This window comes from Dermochelys coriacea, chromosome 3 (assembly GCF_009764565.3).
Source record: "Dermochelys coriacea isolate rDerCor1 chromosome 3, rDerCor1.pri.v4, whole genome shotgun sequence".
In the NCBI taxonomy this organism is placed as follows: Eukaryota; Metazoa; Chordata; order Testudines; family Dermochelyidae; genus Dermochelys; species Dermochelys coriacea.
Window position 1 is genome coordinate 50275499 of NC_050070.1, and position 22795 is coordinate 50298293.

Genomic DNA, 22795 nt, shown 5'->3' on the forward strand with positions numbered 1-22795 from the left:
TTTAACAGGCATGAAAATGTTAACTCACTAAATTACTAAAGCAATGCAACTCCCAAATGCCATTATTCATTCACCTTCTGAAACACTCCCATAATCAATAGTTGGGGGATATCTAAGTGTCTAAATATCATTTTAGGAGCCTAACTTTAGGCACCCAGTTTTGAAAATCTTCCATGATTTTGTGTTTCCTTATTCTACGTGAGCATGAAAGCAGGAGTGGTGAAATAGCATAATAAGACTATACTCACAGAGTTTCTAGCTCACTTAGGGTCAAGAGGTATAGGTTCACAATTTTGTTCTCAATTTTACAGACACAAGAGGCTAAAAGTAACCCTGTAATAACCCCATTAATCTTCATGAGGTTATACCAGGTATGAAATTGGCCCTTTAAATTTGGTTATGTACAAATACCATGAAAAATTACCAACAAAGACAACCAAGCAAAAAAGCAGGCCTCGCAGAGTTCAGAATTAGTTATGCTAAAACCAACATTCTTGAAACCATCAAGCAGGAATAATCACATTAGAAGGCTAAAATATCAAGAAATAGAACAGCTCATCTACCTGAGCAGCACCAGGTTGTCCAACGGAAACCTTAAGAAGGAAGTGACATCAAGGATAGGAAAGGCATCCACAGCATTTACTAAACTTAATAATATATAGAAATCAAAGATACATGGAACAATCAGAATCGGAACAAAACTGAGAATTTTCAATTCAAATGTAATTTCAGTGCTAACATATGGCTGTGAGACCTGGAGATCTACTAAGATGTTAGTCAAAGAAATAGATGCCTTCAAAAACCAGTGCTTATGAAAAATTATGATCATTGCTTCGAAAGACTTCATTACCAATAAAAAAGTTCTGAGCCAGCCAACCAGTAACTCATTTCCACCAGAAACAGAAAGAAGTACTGGACATATTTGTGGCATGTACAATACACAGATTCCCACATGATGCTGTCGAGTGGAAACCAACTGGTGTGAGGAAATAAGAGCATTCAAGGGAATCCTTAAGAAGAACCCTTAGTAGGGAAGGCAGAACTGTTGATCTCAGCACCACTGAGCAGAAGAAAGCAACAGCAAATGACAGAGAGGAATGGAAAAGACTAATTTCTTCCCAGAGCACCAACATTGGCTCAGGAACTATGTAATGTAAAGCATATGCCCTGCCTGTACATAAAGTGAGGCACAAAATATTTAAAGTATTGGTAATTTAATATATTCTTTATTTAGATTTATTAAAAATTCATAAACCCAAAACTCTGAGTTCATGTACAAAATATAAATAGATGATCCATGAATGTAATGAAATAATGTGATATACAACTCAAAGCCACAGAAAGCTACTTTGTAAGAGGAGAATTTACTGCATATTGTAAGCCCCAGGACTCTCCAGAGATTGTTTTTTTGTTTTCTTTTGTCTTTGTTTCCTCTGACCTTACCTGGTAATAGTAAACCTGTGGAAAGTAACTTTTTTCTCAAACATGCAAGGTAGCTTTTAATAAACCTTTCCCTCCCTTCCCCCAATCCCACACTCCCTTACTTGACATGCCTAACAGGAGTGCAGTGTCTACTCTAAAATATCTTGTTATTAGGATGGAGCTTTATGGTCCATTAGGTTAGTTCAATGCAAAACACAGATTTATTTGAAGAGGCTTCAATCAGAAAATTTGAAAAGCAGTTTACCATCTCAAGCCTTTAAAAAAAAATCATCTGATCTGATGAGACAAATCAAGACCACAGTGGTGATTTAATGGAGCAATCAGCAACGTGTCAAATCTGATTGATGTGTCCCTTCAGAAACCTGACAGGTGATTTGATCCTCCTTGGTGCAGACAAATCTTCCCCTGAAGACCCTATCGCTAACACAAGCTGTGGAAAGATTTTTCTATTCAACTGTCTTTTATTTTGTCCTTGAATTGAGGTGATTTTTTTTGTTCAACCCTTTAGCTTTGATTTGAATAGTATTGTCAGGACCCAAAGATGTTATTTATGACATAGCATAGCACTTACCTTTCAAAATGTCAAATGTTTAGTCAGGTGGTAAAAAGCTATTTCTCTGTTAAAGCTAAGGAAGTAATAAGGTAATTTTCACAAAACACTAGTTTTAATAGCCAGGAACGTGTTTTTAAAAAAATGAAATTTATACTTGGTACAGAATCAAGGAGCACATAGTTATCTTCTAGTCTGGGCTTTTAGCTGAGCTGATATGGAATGACTGCAGAGAAAGGCAGAGTGCAAATAACAAGCACAAATTAATTGGGTGCTCATTTTAATTCAAAAAGGATACAAATCATTCCACTCTAAGTGATCATTTGATTGTACAAAGTGTGTATTTTTGAAAGCTTTATTGAAAAGTGTCATAAAAATTATATTTTTAGCTTCTGTCAATGTAAACTACATGAGTTTCTTTGTTGCCTCGGAATCTGTTTATTTTAAAAGCTCCCAGTCCTCTCTGCTTTCACAGTTCATTCTCAGCCTTCTCCATAGAAATCATTTTCAGTATATATATATCCTTAAGTATATATCCTAATTTGATGTACCAAGCTACAAATGCACAACTCTTGTAAGCACTAATAGAGATTGCCCTGTTAAGCTAGGAACATAATAAAATATTATAAATAATTTGCAGTATACATTAATATTTATTATACAACATTTTTATATTAATGTTTATATAATACTGGGTATATAGTATATACAAATATAAATAAACATTGCATAAATGAGCATGTTCCTTAGAATCAAATTAGTGGCATAGATTCTTCCCTGTGTCAGGGCCACTTTGCTTCTCTCCGCTGATGCAAAGTAGCCATACAACTGGAAACACTGGGAAGGGAAGGATCACTCCTGTGTAGAGGGATCCTCTGAGGACATAGAATTGACCTAATGGTGACTACACCACCTCCTCTTCCTGTGATTAACATAGAAGCTGTTGCTGTGGAAAAGGGGGGCCTGACTCCAGCAATGTCTAGCTGTTCTAACAGTAGTCATTGCAATTAGCAACCAACATTGCTTAAGCAGCCTGCAGGGACAACTTAGGGGGGAGATGGATGGGAGATGTCCAGGAAATCTCCACGTCAGATTTTAGCATTGAGAGGGAAGAAGACGAAGTAACAAAGGATACAGCCGTGGGTAGGAGAATGTATATAAGGAGCGAGGGCGGTGTGGATACTAGTCTAATAGGTTATACTGGCTGTAGAATGACTGTGCCTAATAGGGTACAAAATGTGAGCAAGGCTAAACAGCAAAAATTAAGATGTTTGTACACCAATGCAAGGAGCCTAGGTAACAAAATGGAGGAACTAGAGCTACTGGTGCAGGAAGTGAAACCAGATATTATAGGGATAACAGAAACATGGTGGAATAGTAGTCATGACTGGACTACAGGTATTGAAGGGTATGTGCTGTTTAGGAAAGACAGAAACAAAGGTAAAGGGGATGGAGTAGCATTGTATATCAATGATGAGGTAGAATGTAAAGAAATAAGAAGCGATGCAATGGATAAGACAGAGTCCGTCTGGGCAAAAATTACATTGGGGAAAAAAACTGGTAAAGCCTCTCCTACGATAGTGCTTGGGGTGTGCTATAGACCTCCGGGATCTAATTTGGATATGGATAGAGCCCTTTTTAATGTCTTTAATAAAGTAAATACTAATGGAAACTGCATGATCATGGGAGACTTTAACTTCCCAGATATAGACTGGGGGACCAGTACTAGTAATAATAATAGGGCTCAGATTTTCCTAGATGCGATAGCTGGTGGATTCCTTCATCAAGTAGTTGCTGAACCGACTAGAGGGGATGCCATTTTAGATTTAATTCTGGTGAGTAGCGAGGACCTCATAGAAGAAATGGTTGTAGGGGACAATCTTGGATCAAGTGATCATGAGCTAATTCAGTTCAAACTAAATGGAAGGATTAACAAAAATAAATCTGCAACTAGGGTTTTTTGATTTCAAAAGGGCTGACTTTCAAAAATTAAGGAAATTAGTTAGGGAAGTGGATTGGACTGAAGAACTTATGGATCTAAAGGTAGAGGAGGCCTGGGATTACTTTAAATCAAACCTGCAGAAGCTATCAGAAGCCTGTATCCCAAGAAAGGGGAAAAAATTCATAGGAAGGAGTTGTAGACCAAGCTGGATGAGCAAGCATCTTAGAGAGGTGATTAAGAAGAAGCAGAAAGCATACAGGGAGTGGAAGATGGGAGGGATTAGCAAGAAAAGCTACCTAATTGAGGTCAGAACATGTAGGGATAAAGTGAGACAGGCTAAAAGTCGAGTAGAGTTGGACCTTGCAAAGGGAATTAAAACCAATAGTAAAAGGTTCTATAGCCATATAAAAAAGAAGAAAACTAAGAAAGAAGAAGTGGGGCGGCTTAACACTGAGGATGGAGTGGAGGTTAAAGATAATCTAGGCATGGCCCAATATCTAAACAAATACTTTGCCTCAGTCTTTAATAAGGCTAAAGAGGATCTTGGGTATAATGGTAGCATGACAAATGGGAATGAGGATATAGAGGTAGATATTACCATATCTGAGATAGAAGTGAAACTCAAACAGCTTAATATCGGGGGGCCTAGATAATCTTCATCCAAGAATATTAAGGGAATTGGCACCTGAAATTGCAAGCCCATTAGCAAGAATTTTTAATGAATCTGTAAACTCAGGAGTAGTACCGAATGATTGGAGAATTGTTAATATAGTTCCTATTTTTAAGAAAGGAAAAAAAAGTGATCCGGGTAACTACAGGCCAGTTAGTTTGACATCTGTAGTATGCAAGGTCCTGGAAAAAATTTTGAAGGAGAAATTAGTTAAGGACGTTGAAGTCAATGGTAAATGGGACAAAATACAACATGGTTTTACAAAAGGTAGATCGTGCCAAACCAACCTAATCTCCTTTTTTGAAAAGGTAACAGATTTTTTAGACAAAGGAAACGCAGTGGATCTAATTTACCTAGATTTCAGTAAGGCATTTGATACCGTGCCACATGGGGAATTATTAATTAAATTGAAGAATATGGGGATCAATATGAACATCAAAAGGTGGATAAGGAATTGGTTAAAGGGGAGACTGCAACGGGTCCTACTGAAAGGCGAACTGTCAGGTTGGAGGGAGGTTACCAGTGGAGTTCCTCAGGGATCGGTTTTGGGACCAATCTTATTTAATCTTTTTATTACTGACCTTGGCACAAAAAGTGGGAGTGTGCTAATAAAGTTTGCAGATGATACAAAGCTGGGAGGTATTGCCAATTCGGAGAAGGATCGGGATATTATACAGGAGGATCTGGATGACCTTGTAAACTGGAGTAATAGTAATAGGATGAAATTTAATAGTGAGAAGTGTAAGGTTATGCATTTAGGGATGAATAACAAGAATTTTAGTTATAAGTTGGGGACGCATCAATCAGAAGTAACGGAAGAGGAGAAGGACCTTGGAGTATTGGTTGATCATAGGATGACTATGAGCTGCCAATGTGATATAGCTGTGAAAAAAGCTAATGCAGTTTTGGGATGCATCAGGAGAGGCATTTCCAGTAGGGATAAGGAGGTTTTAGTTCCGTTATACAAGGCACTGGTGAGACCTCACCTAGAATACTGTGTGCAGTTCTGGTCTCCCATGTTTAAAAAGGATGAATTCAAACTGAAGCAGGTACAGAGAAGGGCTACTAGGATGATCCGAGGAATGGAAAACTTGTCTTATGAAAGGAGACTTAAGGAGCTTGGCTTGTTTAGCCTAACTAAAAGAAGGTTGAGGGGAGATATGATTGCTCTCTATAAATATATCAGAGGGATAAATACAGGAGAGGGAGAGGAATTATTTCAGCTCAGCACCAGTGTGGACACAAGAACAAATGGGTATAAACTGGCCACCAGGAAGTTTAGACTTCAAATCAGATGAAGGTTTTTAACCATCAGAGGAGTGAAGTTTTGGAATAACTTTCCAAGGGAAGCAGTGGGGGCAAAAGATCTATCTGGTTTTAAGATTCTACTTGATAAGTTTATAGAAGAGATGGTATGATGGGATAATGGGATTTTGGTAAGTAATTGATCTTTAAATATTCAGGGTAAATAGGCCAAATCCCCTGAGATGGGATATTAGATGGATGGGATCTGAGTTACTATAGAAAATTCTTTCCTGAGTATCTGGCTGGTGAATATTGCCCATATGCTCAGGGTTTAGCTGATTGCCATATTTGGGGTCAGGAAGGAATTTTCCTCCAGGGCAGATTGGAGAGGCCCTGGAGGTTTTTCATCTTCCTCTGTAGCATGGGTCATGGTTGACTTGAGGGAGGCTTCTCTGCTCCTTGAAGTCTTTGAACCATGATTTAAGGACTTCAATAGCTCAGACATGGGTGAGGTTTTTCATAGGAATGTGTAGGTGAGATTCTGTGGCCTGCGCTGTGCAGGAGGTCGGACTAGATGATCAGAATGGTCCCTTCTGACCTTAGTATCTATGAATCTATGAATCTATAAACTTGGAACCAATCTAGCATACATATGGCCCAGGTCAGAAGAGTTCAAAGGTTAAAGATTAAAGCCAAATTTGCCTCTGACTCTTTGAGTTGACCTGTATGCTTTTTAGCTGCAGCCTGTGACCAGGGCCATTGTCTATATTAATATTGCTCAAAAGTCAGATACAATAGCAAGGGTGGTGAGAACCTGTGTATTGCATATATTAATTTCTATTTCACATATGTTTGCAAGGAAGTCATTTCTATTAAAAAGCCACATGCTTGAGAAAGAATTGGGAAGAGAATGCCAAAACTACATTTCCTTCTCAAAGTCAGGTCTACATGGTGTTTATTTTTCTTTGTGGAGTATAAGAAAAAGTCTGTTTAACCTCTGAGAAATTGAACAAGGTAGTCATTTGTAATGCATTAGCAGTAATATGAAATTTCATATAAAGTATGCGTGATCTGAATCATGAGCCTGGTAAGGTCACATCTTTTTAATGATGTCAATTTGCAATTAAAATCAACTCAAGGGGGTTATTTGTGGAGGAGGGGAGCTAATCTTTAAATGTGCCAATTGCAGAACTTGCATCCAATCCCAGTCTGACTGCTTTATTAGAATGTGTTTGGTGTGCTTCCCTAACAAAAATCAATTTTAACACCTCTCTGCAAACAATTTCTTTTCTGTAATGATCATTTTCATTTTTAATTATAAACTTAATGTATCAGTGTTGCAAGATACAATTGGAGATTAGAAGAGTATGGTTTACTTTTAAAATGTACATGTAATAGAAAAGTGTTATTAATTGAATAATAATGGATTCAAAAAATATATTATATTTTACTGTTATTAAAACATGTATAAGTTACCCATCATCAGAATATCTGGACACACTGTACTGGCTTAAAATGAGAATTAAATATCCTACATAAGAAAAACAAAACACCATGATCCCTTGCTGCCCACATGTTTTAGAAAGAGAATGAATATGGAGCCGGTCAGTCAGCTAGAAACCTGTTTACTTCAATAGGGCCAGTATTTCACATCTAAAATTTAGTGTAATCATCTAGAAAAGGTCACAGCAAAGAAAAACAGCTGCAACCTTCTTCTGTCTATAGGGGTAGATTCTGGAAGATGCTGAGTGCACTCAGCTGTCAGCTAATATCAGTAAATGTTGGGTAATCCTCATTTAGTAGTGTTGTATCATACAGAACAATTTCAATTTGGATTGATAAAAAGAAAAGGAGTACTTGTGGCACCTTAGAGACTAACAAATTTATTAGAGCATAAGCTTTCTCACGAAAGCTTATGCTCTAATAAATTTGTTAGTCTCTAAGGTGCCACAAGTACTCCTTTTCTTTTTGCGAATACGGACTAACACGGCTGCTACTCTGAAAAATTTGGATTGAGTATGCATAGAGATTGCCAACAATTTGAATACAACTAGCATAGAAAGTAAAACAAAACCCAAGAAAGTCTGTTGCCATAGTGTAAAAGGACAACATTGAGGGACAGTTATTTATTTTTTTCAAGTTAATTCAGCTCTCACCTTTGTTAATTATGGCATTTTTGCCTTAACTACAGGCAGAAAAGCTCAAAGGAGGACTGCCTTGTGAATACTCCACGTGAGGTATCCTGTCTTGACACCCAGTTGATGTATGTCACATATAGTATAGTTGTGAGGATTAATGTTTGTGAAGTGCTTTGAGATTGTTTTATGAAAGACACCATAGAAGAGGAAAGTAGTTGTGAGTAACAATTTTGTTAGGAGGGAAATTGTGCTAATTCAGGAAGTAGTATATCCATCTCACTAAAGCATAGTTACTACTGACAGTTGGGCAAGAAAATAATCATGGAACACTTGTTAATAGGAAAGCATGAATATGTTTGTACGTAAGAGCAATAACTTGTCCTGATATTATTGGAGACCCCCTCCCTTATAATAGTTTGTTTTTTATTAATTTTAATTAACATTTTACATTTTATTAAATTTAACTTTATTAAATACATTTTATAAATATGTTTTATACCTAATTTTACATAAATATTTTGTATAAATATTTGGTTAATGTAGCTTTGAGTCAAAACCCCCTGAAATTGTTTATATAGCAAAATAGGGAGATATGCTCCTATCTCTGTTGTACCTAGTGGTCTAGTAAACTGTGTATGAGACTGCTTTCCAGGTATTCCTAAAATTATAATCTACACTCTGACACTGACTCTGTCTTTGGTTTGCACAAATCAAGTATAGTCTTTGCATTTGGGAACAAAAAGGAACTAATATTACTTACCTGACTCCTAGGCACATCATGAGGATTAATTAGTTAATGTTTATATAGCTCTTTGAAGATGAAAAGCTCTTTTTAGGTACTAACTGTTATTTTTATGTGCTAAATGGTTAGTGTATGGTGGTACGTCTGGCAAAGCAGCTGTTCAACTTGGAGTTACAGTATTGTTTTCTCTATGTTTTAGGGGTCATGACACAGTGGGTGCAGTTGCTATGGACTGTGAAGGTAACAAGGCTTGTGCAACGTCAACTGGAGGCATCACAAACAAAATGGTTGGACGTGTTGGTGACACCCCAGTCATAGGTATGAAAAGATTTAGAACAATTAGCAAACAATCAAAAATATTCAAACACTTTTGGAACACATGAGCATAAATGCTGATGGGAAAGCAAACTGGTTAAGGGAAGGTATAGACATGATGATTAAAATTGTGATGACAGGTTTCAGAGGGGTAGCCGTGTTAGTCTGTATGAGCAAAAAAAATCGAGGAATACTTGTGGCACCTTAGAGAATAACAAATTTATTTGAGCATAAGCTTTTGTGGGCTAAAACCCACTTCATCAGATGCATGCAGTGGAAAATACAGTAGGAAGATATATATGCATACAGAACGTGAAAAAATGGGCGTTGCCATACCAACTGTAATCAATTAAGGTGGGTTATTATCAGCAGGAGAAAAAAAACTTTTGTAGTGATAATCAGGATGGCCCATTTCAAACAGTTGACAAGAAGGTGTGAGTAACGGTAGGGGAAAAATTAGCATGGGGAAATAGTTTTTACATTGTGTAATGACCCATTCACTCCCAGTCTTTGTTGAAACCTAATTGCATCCAGACCGCATCACACAATCCATTGTCTACAGCCAAGCTCTAAGATACAACTGCATTTGCTCCAATCCGTCAAACTAAGACAAACACCTACAAAATCTCATCAAGCTTTCTTACAACTACAAAACCCACCTGCTGAAGTGAAGAAACAGATTGACAGAGCCAGAAGAATACCCAGAAGTCACCTACTCCAGGACCAGCCCAACAAATAAAGTAACAGAATGCCACTAACCATCACCTTCAGCCCCCAACTAAAACCTCTCCAACGCATCATCAAGGATCTACAACCTATCCTGAAGGATGATCCCTCACTCTCACAGATCTTGGGAGGCAGACCAGCCCTTGCTTACAGACAGCCCCCCAACCTGAAACAAATACTAACCAGCAACTACACACCACACAACAAAAACACTAACCCAGGAACCTATCCTTGCAACAAAGCCCGTTGCCAACTCTGTCCACATATCTGTTCAAGGGACACCATCATAGGACCTAATTACATCAGCCACACCACCAGAGGCTCATTCACCTGCACATCTACCAATATGATATATGCCATCATGTGCCAGAAATGCCCCTCTGCCATGTACATTGGCCAAACCAGGCAATCTCTACACAAAAGAATAAATGGACACAAATCAGACATCAAGAATTATAACATTCAAAAACAAATTGGAGAACACTTCAACCTCCCTGGTCACTCAGTTTCAGACCTAAAAGTCTCAATTCTCCAACAAAAAAACTTCAGAAACAGAGTCCAATGAGAAACTGCAGAATTGGAATTAATTTGCAAACTGGACACCATTAAATTAGGCTTGAATAAAGACTGGGAGTGGATGGGTCATTAGACAAAGTAAAAACTATGCTAATTTTTCCCCTACTGTTACTCACACCTTCTTGTCAGCTGTTTGAAATGGGCCATCCTGATTATCACTACAAAAGTTTTTTTTCTCCTGCTGATAATAGCCCACCTTAATTGATTAGTCTCGTTACAGTTGGTATGGCAACACCCATTTTTTCATGTTCTCACCGTATATATATCTTCCTACTGCATTTTCCATGGCATGTATCCAGTGAAGTGGGTTTTAGCCCAGGAAAGCTTATGCTCAAATAAATTTGTTAGTCATTAAGGTACCACAAGTACTCCTCGTTTTTTTTTAAATTGTGGTGACACTTTTATTAGTTATAATTTCTTATTTGCTCATTGGTGACAGTGAGCTCAGCTCCACGCTTCTCTAACTTGCACCCAGGGCAGGGCAGAGAGAGAGAGAGAGAACCATAATTGGCTCTGGCATGTCTTCCTTTATCTGCTTTGCCCAGTGCAGGCTAGTTACAGCAAAGAATCTGGGCCACACTGAGCTGAACAGATCATGCTTTTAAACATTTGTATATCCAGACTGAATATTTATTCAAATACACATTTACAGCAGTGAGGGATTAGACCTGAAGACCTTACCAGATGTGAAAGAGAAAGTTTATATCCCCTTGAAATACAAAGAATGTACTTCATATGGAAATTTTACTCAGGATGTGAACAGGACACCCTCTTTCAGCAACTGACACCTCTGGTTTTAAATTTCTTACTTGTACAATGGTGTTTAAATTTCAGTTGTTTAACAGATTCAGAAAACAATATTGCCACAAACAAGTTAGCTTATAAATGTGTTCTGGGATTAATGTATTTAGGGGATCACAATAAATTACAGCTGATGGAGAAGAAGCTGAGTAACAAAAAGGGGATGGCAATACCACTCTGAATATTTTTGACCTTGGATTGGCTGAACTGTATACTACTGTTTAGGCGTGATTAGTATTTTATTGGGTTGCTACAGGGGAATAATGAATCTTTGAGGTTTCTTACTACTCTATATAACCCCATGGTACACCCACATCTTGAATACTGCATGCAGATGTGGTTGCCCAATCTCAAAAAAAGATATATTGGAGTTCGAAAAGGTACAGAGAAGGGCAACAATAATCATTAAGGGTATGGAACAGTTTACACATGAGGAGAGATTAATAAGACTGGGACTTTTCGGCTTGGAAATGAGATGACTAAGGGGGGATATGATACAGGTCTATAAAATCTTGACTGGTGTGGAGAAAGTAAATAAGGAAGTGTTATTTACTCCTTCTCATAACACAAGAACTAGGTGACACAAAATGAAATTAATAGGCAGCAGGTTTAAAACAAACAAAAGGAAGTATTTCTTCACACAATGTACAGTCAACCTGTGGAATTCTTTGCCAGAGGGTTGGTCCTGCTTTGAGCAGGGGATTGGACTAGATGACCTCATGAGGTCTCTTCCAACTCTAATCTTCTATGATTCTATGTTGTGAAGGCCAAGGCTATAACAAGGTTCAAAAAAGAAATAGATAAATTCATGGAGGATGGGTCCATCAATGGCTATTAGCCAGGACAAGCAGGGATGGTGTCCTTAGCCTCTGTTTTCCAAAAGCTGGGAACGGGCGACAGGGGATGGATCACTCAATGATTGCCTGTTCTGTTCATTCCCTCTAAAGCACCTGGCATTGGTCACTGTCAGAAGACAGGATACTGGGATAGCTGGACCTTTGGTCTAACCCATTATGGCCGTTCTTATGTTCTCTGTTGTTTCAGTGTATTTTAATGTTTGGCATGGGGGCTTACAGCAGTGGTTCTCAAAGCCGGTCCGCCGCTTGTTCAGGGAAAGCCCCTGGCAGGCCAGACCAGTTTGTTTACCTGCCACGTCCGCAGGTTTGGCTGATCGCGGCTCCCACTAGCTCCCCCATTGGCCTGGAGCGGCGAACCGTGGCCAGTGGGAGCCGCGATCGGCCAAACCTGCAGATGCGGCAGGTAAACAAAGCAGTTCGGACTGCCAGGGGCTTTCCCTGAACAAGCGGTGGACCGGCTTTGAGAACCCACTGGCTTAGAGGAAGAGAACTGTAGTGCATAGTTAACTAAAACTATATACTGACTAAGATCGTAGAAAGTCTATTGCAATTGTTACTGTGTAAGAAGAAAGAATAAGTGTTTTCAAAAACTGAGAGTAGGGCAATACCTTTTAGTTATCTCACTTCTGAAACCACTAAAAGGAAAAAAAAACTGTGATGCAAATCCAGACATGTATTTTTAATGTTACATTTTTAGTTCAATGAAATCATCATAATATATGTATAAAACCACAGCAAACTAGCTGTCAAAATGCAGCCGGTGCTTGTCAGCAGACTGAGGCTTACACACAGATTGACTGAGACACACAACAGAGAGCGCATGCTGCAAGCCGGACAGTCTGCTTCTCCAAGACGGGGCTTAGCTCAGCAGACAGGAACTTGCAAATCCTTGTGAGGAAAGATTAATAGCTAGGTAAGGGACTGTGTGTAGGATTCTTTGTGTTAGCCTTCTGACCTGTGTGCTACCTACCTTTGTTTTAAAGAAGCTGTTTTTTAAGTCACTCATCAGTCATTTTCACAGGCTCCCAGAGCAAAAGGCTTACCAGTGCCAAAATCAGTTGGACCTCTTGGGTAAATATGATTGAAAAACAGGGGGCTGAAGCCCAGGGGTCCAGTCTGAGAGTGATTGTACCCCTTGGTTTCACCCAGAGGAAGGTGCAGGGAGCCAGGCTTGTCAGCTGAGGGTGAACTCAAAGGGGACAAAAAGGTCTCTAAAGTAACTGTGATGCACAATTCCCTGAGCTATACGTGTAGCTGTGATAAATGTTTATGCATACTTAGGATTGGGAAAGCTTGGATTCTCTTTCATTAAATTTTTGAAAAGACAAATAATAGTGGCCTGTACTGTGTGAAAAACAGACTAGAAAAATCCATCCACTCTAAGGCATTCAAATATCGATCAGAATTTCTTGACAAATTGGGCTAATTGGAATGAAATTTCAAAGTTGATAGTCTCAAAAGATTGATTTCTAGATTTCTAGGTTTTTTCTTTCCTGGGCATATCTCAGTCAACATTTTTATGTCCACTATAGAAATTATCAGGCTGACAGTTGATTTCCAGGGGACTTCTTTGGAAGGAATTGTTTTGCCAGTCACAAAGGTATATCTTGAAAGAGCATTTACTGGTCGAAAATATACCATGGCAAGACAAGTACAGAAATAGTTTTAAAAGGTACACAAAGGGATAAAGAATAAAAAAGATGCTTGCTGGGCCCAGGGAGGGAAAGGCCAGAGGTATAGCAATTGGGAAAAAAGTCAGATGAAGCAGAACTGCCTGAAAGGGCCTCATAATTTAAGAAAAAACATATAACCAAAACCAAAGGTTCCACCCCAAAGGAAACTGCAAATAATTCTGAGAAATGTTAGGGAGAAAAAAATGTTATTTTTAAAGCACAAAACTCAGCTAGAGAACTGTAGAAATCATAATACAGGGCTCCTGCTCGTTTGTAGAAGAGTCACTAAGAGAAAATAGGGCACCAGACATTCAAAACTCTGTCTTCCAGCAGCAGTGAAGTATTGCTGTTCCTTCTGCACAAAAGCCCCAACTGAAAGACCATCGAAGTCACTGAGAGCCTTTTCACAGGCTAGAATGAAGTTTGGATCTGGCCTGTAAGGCAGAAGTAAATCTCCATCGGAGGAGCCCTATAGAAATAGCATTGTTATTTAGCAATAGATTTGAGTGTGTTCCACTTACCTATTATTTTGCTATTCTTCTTATTTTATAACACTATCAGTACGTGTGTCAACTTAACACACCAGTAAAAATGACGAATTCCTGTCCCTAAATTTAACTTAGAAAGTAAAACAGTCAGAGATAGTAATGGAAGATAGTTATTGGGAGGAAAACACTTAAAACAGTGCAAGATCTTCAGATATGCCTATTGTGTTGTTTACTACATTTTATAACTATGCAGTGTTCACGTTTTATGATAAGAGAACAAAATATATACCTAGGATAACCACTGATGGGCCCAGGAAAACATTAAGTAATTTTCATAAATGAAAACTTGGAGTATGTTTCCAAGTTCTACAGTTATGTAGTAAATACTCTTTGAAATATTGGGCAAACCTAGTCTACTTTTTTATGGCCATGGAGTTACACTGGAGATGAGAGGGGTGACTAGATTGGGCAGACAATGCCAAATGTGTACCCCTATTTGGTGTTGAGCCTTGCATGGCTCCACAGCCTGAGGTAAGATTTCTTCTCAGAACCCCATACATCTGCCAAGTACCAAGCCCAGCTACTTGAGCAGGTTGCAAGGGGATGGATATGTTCCAAAGGGGTGAAATTCACCTGTTGCAGAGGTCCCACACAAGGCCCTCTGGATCTCTTGAGCCTTTTCTTAATATGGCCTTTAACTCATGTCTGGGTCACAGTTTAGGCCCCCTGCATTAGGGTGAAAATCATCATAAGAACTCATGTTAAAAGGATGCTGTGCAAAAATATAAACAAGTGCCACAGTAACAATAAAACAGTAATGAAAAAATGTGTATGTGTGTGTGTGAGAAAGAGACAAAGAATATAAATATATTTGGCAGAGGGTAATGAAGACAAAATGGATATTAATAGTTTACTCCATCAATTTAATGTATGATGTATTTAATGTGGAAACAATAAATATACTTTTGTTTCTATAATTCTAAGCATAGCATTAATAGGCCCTGATCACTCCCAAACCATGTGATCATGAAACTTGTTCCTGTATTGCCACATCTTCAGAAAAGCTCAGTTGTCCTCTAGACACCCAAATGAAATGGTCATATTTACAAAACTGCTCAGTGTACGGCACCTCCCATTGTTTAAAAGGGGAGCTGCTGGCTGCTGAGCAGATTTGAAAATCTACTTCATTTAGGTGTCTAGATGGGAGCTGAGTGCCTCTGAAAATCTTGTCTGGCCCATGTATTTTATCAGATCAACACTTCTTCAAAAACAAGAATGGCTTATTGGTTCATAGACATTTAACAAGCAGAAAGAAACTGTTAAAACAATAGAAACCCAAACACATTCAGTTATACCTAAACTTAGCCTTTCCTTGCTAGGTTAATCAGTGTTTAACTTAGCTCACACACCACTTCAGAATCAGAGAATCAGCTTGTGTTTCTCCAAAACCACTCTCTGTTTCTCCCAGAGTTTCTTCTCTGTTTGTTTTTCAGGCTGCTTTTATCAGAACCAGACTCTGTTTTAGTGTCCCATCAGTATCTTCCCACTCCCCTGGCATGACCAGCCAGAGCTGAGTGGAGGTGAAACTTCAGAGGTAATGACACCTGGATTGTCTGACTGAGTACTGACTAGAGCTAGGTGAATTTTTTCTGTTTAGTAGTTTATTTGACAAAATATGCAATTTGGGCATGACCAAAACTATTCCAAAATTTGAGTCAAATTCAGTAAATACTTTTGTCTGAATAAAAAATGATGGAAAATTTTTTAGGAAAAGTCAGAAAGGTTCATTTCAGCATTTTCAAAATGAACTGTTAATACTTCATTCTGAGACACACACCCCAAAAAAAAGAAAATCAGGTTTAGAAACAAAACAATATTTTTTCAAATTCTTCTGCTCAGCCACAGAAAATTCAATTATTTGTTCAGGTCTAGTATTGACAATAGCACTTTTCTGAAATCATAGACTATTTTCTAAACGTGAGTACAGCTAGTCCTTGCAGGACTTAACCCTTTGGTACTAAATAGCCAGCAATACAATAACAATAAAAGAATAATGATCATATAATATTTATAAACGTAAACCAGGTATTTCCCTCATTGATCACAGATGTCTCTGCTGACAGTGCCACATATGACAAATAAAACTTGGTAATTTTTTCAGATCTCATAAACAGGATTAGGTCTGATATTTGCAAAGGAGACTTGGACCATCAAGATGCTTTAAGAAGTGGTTTGGGTGATTCCCTTACGTCTGATTCAATGTGGTATAGAACAATATCTATATGTAGTGTTAGGGGGCATGATACTCTTTTGAATGTGATGTAAAACCAAGGCTCTGACCACTTGAAGGTATTAATGATCATGAGAGAGACCAGATGGGTGAGGTAATATTTTTTATTGGACCTACTTCTGTTGATGAAAGAGACAAATTTTCAAGTTCTGAAGAAGAGCTCTGTGGAGCTTGAAAGCTTGTCTGATGAACAGAAGTTGGTCCAATAAAAGGTATTACCTCACCCACCTTGTCTCGCTCATATCCTGGCACCAATATGGCTACAACAACACTGCAAACTTTAAATGGCAGTTTCACAGGAGAAAAAATGTTTCCCATTTGTATTCTGGTCAAATTTAAATTCAAGGCTTCCTAAATTTTCCTCTAGTTTATTTGAATTAGTTAATATTCATTATCTTCCCTTAACCTCATAGAATCAGACTTTTGATCATCAAGTAAGAATTCAGGAGAAAGTTTCAGCTTCCTAATTAACTTCTTATTCCTAAAATGACATCTGTGAACTGGGAATTGTATTCTACATGGAGGGTGAAATTTACCTCTGTGCAAAGGGTCAATAAAAGGCCTCTGTGTCCAGTTAACTCCCACAGGCCTAGGACTGACCCTCAGTATAGGGGTGATTTTCAGAGCTAGATTAAAGGAATCCAGGACCCTAGCTATACCTGCATAAACCTGTCTCCTCATGACTCTCTCCTATGTGCTATGGCCCCACGCCTCCTTGGAGTCAAGAACTACCCATACAAGAGACATCTGCTGGACTGGCTGGGTCACCTCTGGGTAGGTTGGAGCTTCCCCTCGGCCTGGACCATCACTCTCTGTCTTCAGGTGGGCTGGAGTCCATCTTGGAGGAAGAAAGATTGAATACTCACCCACCCAATCAAAGTTATCAGTGTCTGAGGTGGCCCTATCCACACCACCCAAACAGAGCTATGATGGCAGAGCAAGGATCCCCTCCACAGAATCTATTAGGGGAGTGATGTCAGTAGTGTCTACAAACACCATAAAAAACCCAAGCATGCAAAGGTTAAGGACCTTCCCTGCCTGTAGATAGTCAAACTAGCCAAACCCCTGTTCAGCTGTGAGAAATGCCAATTATGGAGAGAAATACCAACACCTGCAGTAACTAATGAGGGCAAGCCCAACTATAAAAAGAGAGGAACAGGAAGAGAAGGGACAGAAATAAGTGGGGACATGATTTTTAAATGTATACTGATGGTTCCGAAGAGGAAGGAATGAGTAGAATAAGAACAGCTTTCTGTGTGCTCGCATTCAGACTCAAAGTAAGTCATAAGGCTAAGTAACTGTATGTCCATCTTTACAGCTGAGCTAACAGGGATATTGCTGGCACTAACTTGGGCCTTACATGTGCAGCCAGCTTCCATGGCCATCCTGTCTGATGCCTTATCAGGGCTTCAGGCACTATACAATGGCAAGTCTGACAGCAAAAACAATATACTTAATGTAATATTATTGCTAACAACCTAATTGGCACAACTGGATGTTACTGTAATAATAGCATGGATCCCAGCACATGTAGGAATAGCTGGCAATGAATTGGCAAACAAGGAACTAAAAAATGCTATTTAGCCTGAACAAGTTGACCTAGAGTTCCTCTTAAGCAAACTGGAATTTAAACCCTTAATAAAAAATGAACTAAGGAAGGAATGGTGAGAACTGTAGGAATCTATTAATAGTAAAGAAACATAAGGTTGGACTATGTGAAACATGTAAAGTCCAGGAAATGATAGATCGTCTCCTATGAAATTGTCAGGATTAGGAGATATTGATATCCATGAAAGGAGATATTTATATGGAAAACTCAGAAGCCTTAGAGTAACAACATTTTCTTTGCAACACCTGGCCAGAATAGAAGGAAAATGGGGCCCAATTTAAAAAGCTATCTATGAAATCCAGTGAATGCCAGTCATAGATTCAAGAAATGAGTTTGTTGTACCTCAAAACCCCAGAAGAAAAAGAAGGTGCAGAAGAGGTTGGAATGGCTAAGGAGTAACAACTCTCAGCCAGCCAGCCAGTCTCCTTCCCTCTGAGAAACGAGTAACCACCTTCAAGTGCCTGTGGGAGGTAAATGGAAATGAAAGCTCTGAGGATCAAGGGCCTTTTATGTTATGTTTATAGAATCTGCCTTTTTTTTGCTGATTTGATTTGAACCCATTGTTGTGCGGGTCAAGGTATGACCCAGACTGCCCGAACTGAGACTCTTGCACGAGGCTGTGTTCATCACAGCCATTGCAGTGAAGTTTAGAATTAACAGCCCATGAAGATAGATGGGGCATTTTACATCTCAGAGTTATTATTTCAGGCTGTCTGAAGACTTAGGCACACATCACTGCAATGGTTTCACTTGGTTCTTGTTTTTAAATGTTTTTGTTTAGATTTTTTTTTAAATGAAAGCTGAGATTCAAATGAGATCATGTGACTCAATGAGACAGGGCCCTATGCATGCACCTGCATTGCCTGGTGAATGTAGCCGTGGTGATTTTTACCTTGACTGAGGCTTTGTGCTTAGTTTGAAGAGAATAGTTGCCCAGGTTGAACCCTGCATTAACAAACTATACACAAGTATATAGAAAAGCAATGGCTAAGGCAAGAAATAATGCTTACAGAAGATTCAATAAAGATGACTGCAATGATTTGGACAGATATCAAGAATGGACCTGGAAAGGATACCATACCTGATGCTATATATCAACATGCCAGGAATTAGAAACAGAGGAAGACAGAGGTTGAGTTGAATAGACACAGAGAAGAATGACATAGAACAAAAAGGTTTAAAGATGAACAGAGCCTTGAAGCCGGTACAAGACAGAAAGCGGTAGAAAGACTACATTTGGGCTCATCATCACTACTGAGCTGACAGATGGGAATAATGATAGAGAAGCATTGGCAACAGACCCATGGGAACCCAAAGAACATATCTTCTTAGGGTGTGTCTACACATCAAAGAAAAAAACATGGCTGGCCTGTGCCAGCTGTCTCAGGCTCATGGTCCTCAGGCTGCAGGTCTATTTTATTGTGTAAACTTCAGGGCTCAGGCTGGAGCTTGAGCTCTGGGATCCTTCCACTCCACAGGTTCCTAGAACCAGCTGTGGGTTTTTCTTTGCTGTGTAGACATATCCTTAATAAAAGTGAGATGAGTCAATGGCAGCAGTATTAACACTGATCTCAAATGTAAAGTTGGGGTTGGAGGCAGGTGAACTACAGAGGGGAAAGTTTACTTGGTTGGACAAATAATATATTTTTCATTCAAGTAACCTTAGTTAAGACCAGTCTTATTGTGAGACTGTTTAGTCTACATCATACTAAATTTAGTCGTATTTTAATTGCTGAGATTTTCTACATCAGATCCCATTTCTCTTAGACTTATTTAACAACAATTTTGTTTTTTGGTCTTTTATTTAAAGAAAAGCTCTTAAACATTTTTCTCTGATGAACACTATGTTCAATAGGTTTTCAGCATTTCAAACACACATACATATTCATATAATCTGGGGAGGAATTAAATTAGCAAAATTCCAGTTCAAAGTCTGAGAGCTATCAAGGGTAACAATAATATGCAAAGTACACAATTAATTGTTCTTAGTATTTCCATGATCTGTAGTCACTAAGAAACCCTGCACATTATTTGTATTAAACCACTGTAGCAGATGGACAGTGTATTTAATTGTTTGTGCAACTACAGTACAGAAATCCCTCCTATTATTTCACAGCCTTGGTGACTTTTCCATGTTAATGCAAGGATCTAAGGTCCCTGAAGGATCAGGGCAAAGGGGCTGCCAATTGGCCAACTTCTGCTGGTTTACTTGGAGGTTCAGGTAACACCCATTTATTCCCCTTATGGACAAAACTGTGTCTTTATGACTCCTCTGGCAGACTGTGGGTAGCAGAAAGATGAATTGCCTCAGTAAGAGTACCTGAAGCCTTGTGACTGGGGCAGGCTTAATGGACCAGATCCCCAGCTGGGGTAAATCACTGCAGCTTATCTGAAGCCAATGGAAGGATGCTGATTTATATCACCTGAGGATCTGGTCCAGGGGTTCCAGGAGTGCCAGGAAAGTGCTGCTCTCATCAGAAGTCTTCAGGCTGTGTTCTTTAGCTGCAGAGAAGTGGAGAGGATTCAGGGCCCTTCCTTCTCCTCTTCACTTCCCTTGCAATTTCTATTATAGGACTGTGATGGTAAATATACGCACAAACACCAGGTTCAATCTGGCCCTATGACAGTTCACAGTAGTGTTCTTTCAATGTTCCACTCTGGCACAGTGAATCACTTTGTTATCAGTTTACATCTTCTACGATATAGCAACCTTGGAATTCAGAATCTTCCCTCTTATATTGTAAACACTTTGAGGCAGGGACCATCTTTTGTTTTGTGTTTGTAAAGCATCTAGCACAATGGAGTTCTGGTCCATGACTGGGATTCCGAAGCACTGCTTTAATACACATTAATAATTAATATCACCATCATGCAGTGGTACACTGGATGGTTTTTTGGGGGAATTAACTGTGTTACATGAAAATAACTATTTTGTCAATTTAATGTTCTTGTACTCTTACATTTTTTTCTTACTGTAGAAATGTGTGGTCAGAATTAACTGACCAGATTCAATAATAAGTGATCATGTTACTTCTGCTTGTCTCTGGTAGGATTGCTTCTGCAATTTGAAATGTTGGCTGTGAAATTAGTAGTCTTTGTCAATTAATATCAACATATTGGGGTTATTCCTGCACATCTCAAGCAGGCAAAACTCCCACAGGCATCTCTTTTCTTAAGAAACATTTGGACTCTAATGGATCTTCTTCAATTCACTTTCCACCAAGCAAATGCTTTTTGCTTCATTAATTGTCTACATATATTTATATTTTTGAATCACTCTGTATTCACAAAACTTTTTCCTATTTTTTTTGCTTGTAACCAAATAGAAATCTTTTACGTGCATGTATTTCATACTGCTGCTGCTCTCCATCAAGATGTATGTCCCAAACAGGCATAGGGTTCCTTTTCTGATATATTTCTTCATCTGAGGCTACATCTATGCCATGAGCTAGGGGTGTGATTCCCCTGCTCACATACACACATTCATAGAATCATAGAAGATTAGGGTTGGAAGAGACCTCAGGAGGTCATCTAGTCCAACCCCTTGCTCAAAGCAGGACCAACCCCAACTAAATCATCACAGCCAGGGCTTTGTCAAGCTGGGCCTTAAGAAGGTGATCAGGAACAGTCAACATGGATTCACCAAGGGCAAGTCATGCCTGACCAACCTCATTGCCTTCTGTGATGAGATAACTGGCACTGTGGATATGGGGAGAGTGGTGGACATGATACATCTTGACTTTAGTAAAGCTTTTGACACAGTCTCCCACGGTATTCTTGCCAGCAAGTTAAAAAAGAGCCTTTTTATATAGATTGGATGAATGGACTATAAGATGGATAGAAAGCTGGCTAGATCGTTGGGCTCAGCAGGTAGTGATCAATGGCTCAATGTCTAGTTGGCAGCTGGTATCAAGCGGAGTGCCCCATGGGTCTCTCCTAGGGCCAGTTTTGTTCAACATCTTCATTAATGATCCGGATGATGGGATGGATTGCACCCTCAGCAAGTTCGCAGATGGCACTAAGCTGAGGGGAGAGGTAGAGATGCTGGAAGGTAGGGATAGGGTGCAGAGTGACCTAGACAAATTGGAGGATTGGGCCAAAAGAAATCTGATGAGGTTCAACAAGGACAAGTGCAAAGTCCTGCACATAGGACGGAAGAATCACATACATTGCTACAGGCTGGGGACCGACTTCTCCAGAAAAGGACCTGGGAATTACAGTCGATGAGAAGCTGGATATGAGTCAACAGTGTGCCCTTTTTGCCAAGTCTGTTAATGGCATATTGGGTTGCATTAGTAGGAGCATTGTCAGCAGATCGAGGTAAGCGTTCATTCCCCTCTAGTTGGCTCTGGTGAGGCCACGTCTGGAGTACTGCATCCAGTTTTGGACCCCCCACTACAGAAAGGATGTGGATAAATTGGAGAGAGTCCAGCAGAGGACATGATTAGGGGGCTGGAACACATGACTTATGGTTGAGGTAACTGGGCTTATTTAGTCTGCACACCTCCCACCACCAAAAATTATACAAACCTGGCACCCATGCCCAACGCCCCCTGCATGCCGCTGAACAGCAGCGGGAAGGAGGTACTGGGAGGGAGGGGAAAGAGCTGATCGGCGGGGCTGACAGCAGGTGGGAGGAGTTGGGGGGGAAAGGGAGGTGGTGAGCCGCAGGGTTGCCAGTGGGTGCTGAACACCCACTATTTTTTTTCTGTGGGTGCTCCAGCCCTGGA

General features: G+C 39.4%; 1 long non-coding RNA gene across 1 annotated transcript in view; it reads left to right on the forward strand.

The window, feature by feature from the left end:
* The window catches only part of LOC119852953, a 155627-nt gene that overhangs the window by 93910 nt on the left and 38922 nt on the right, over window positions 1–22795 (forward strand). The window contains exon 3 of the long non-coding RNA XR_006279816.1: window positions 8930–9048. This is a non-coding gene — a long non-coding RNA (uncharacterized LOC119852953). The remainder of the gene's footprint in view (window positions 1–8929; window positions 9049–22795) is intronic.